We start from the raw sequence: 1930 nt of genomic DNA, 5'->3' as shown, positions 1-1930 counted from the left end.
GTAACCGTTAGGAAAATTTCACTTCATTTGATTCCCTGTCGTGCGAGATTTTTGACATCACAATCCTAAACTCCTGCCTTCCATTCTCTCACAGATGGTGAGGACACGTGCTACTCGAGATGATCAGGCACCCGCGCCCCCTACTACAGCCGTCAGAGGCCGGGGACGGGGTAGAGGCCGAGGACGCGCATGTGGTACAGCTAGAGCACCTGCGCGAGCTGCCGCCGAGGTAACACCAGTAGATCCAGCCGGAGTTCAGGCACCTAACACGCCTACGGCTACTACTACTCCAGCTCTTCAGGAGACTTTGGCACAGTTCCTGAGCATTGGTACGTTGATTCAGGCGGGATTGATTCAGGTTGTACCGACTACTTCACAGATCGGGGGAGGGACCCAAACTCCCACCGCCCCCACTCCAGAGCAGTGAATTTCCATTGGTCAGGTTCCAGGTGTCATGGCGACACAGCCTATGGTCCAAGTTCAGCGGGTGGTGAGGACCTCTCGCCGAGTAGGGGACAGGTGGATCCAGGAGAGAGAGGACAGACGAGGTCAGGAGGGAGAGTATAGAGGAGTGAGTAGACCTCGTAGATGAGAGAGACCCGCTGGTCCTTATTTTGGAGGAATAGTATGGCATGGTAGGGGTTTTGTGGGTCAGCCTGCGCAGTTTGCATCTCAGATTTCACACAGAGTTTCAGGTGTTCAGGGGTCTTGGAGTACCCGTACCACACAGCTCCCATTGCCACGTCAGTCGCGAGGTTGCTTTGAGTGTGGTGACATACGCCATGTGGTGAGGTATTTCCCTAGACTTGGGAAGAGTACGCCTCCACAGACTTTTCGGCCACAGCGCGCCCCGCAGAGTTCTCAGGCTATTGTTACAACCCCAGTTGCTACCCCACCTACCCGTACCGAGGCTGTTGCCCCCGATTCTGTCATCAAAGGTATTGTCATGTTTTTTTATAGAGGTGTACCGATTATATTCGATCTAGGCTCCACTTATTTTTATGTGTCTTCTTATTTTGCTCCGCATTTGGGTGTACCTTGAGATTCTTTGAATGCCCCTGTTTATGTTTCTACTCCTGTGGGGGATTCTCTTGTTGTGGACTGCGTTTATCGGTCATGTCTGGCTACTGTTCGTGGTTTTGAGACCAGAGCAGATTTATTGTTACTCAGTAAGGTTGATTTTGATATTATATTGGGTATAGACCTGTTGTCGCTCCATCATGCTATTCTTAATTGTCACGCTAAGACCGTGACGCTGGCTATGCCAGGTAAACCACATGTTGAGTGGAGGGGTGCCTTAGATCACACTCCCAGTAGAGTTATCTCTTTCCTTATAGCTCAGTGTATGGTTGAGAAAGGGTGTGCCGTGCATTTAGCTTATGTGAGAGATGTCAGTGTTGATACCCCTTCTGTTGATTCAGTCCCAGTAGTACGGGATTATCACGATGTGTCTCCAGCTGATCTTCCGGGCATGCCGCCCGATAGAGACATTGATTTTGGCATTTATTTGTTGCCGGGCACTCAGCCCATTTCTATCCCTCTGTATCGTATGGCTCCTCTTGAGTTGAAGGAGTTGAAGGATCAGTTGCAGGAATTGCTTGATAAGGGTTTTATTCGACCCAGTGTCTCACCTTGGGGTGCTCCTATCTTGTTTGTGAAGAAAAAGGATGGTTCTATGCGCATGTGTATCGATTATCGCCAGTTGAACAGGGTTACAGTGAAGAACCGTTATCCTTTGCCTCGTATTAATGATCTGTTAGACCAGCTTCAGGGCGCACAGGTGTTTTCTAAGATTGACTTGCGCTCACGGTACCATCAGTTGAAGATTCGGGAGCCAGATATCCCGAAGACTGCTTTCAGGACTCGGTATAGTCATTACGAGTTCCTTGTTATGTCATTTGGGCTGACCAATGCCCCAGCAGCTTTCATG

Source organism: Nicotiana attenuata, unplaced genomic scaffold, assembly GCF_001879085.1.
Source record: "Nicotiana attenuata strain UT unplaced genomic scaffold, NIATTr2, whole genome shotgun sequence".
NCBI classification, from domain to species: Eukaryota; Viridiplantae; Streptophyta; class Magnoliopsida; order Solanales; family Solanaceae; genus Nicotiana; species Nicotiana attenuata.
This window is presented reverse-complemented; position numbering follows the sequence as displayed.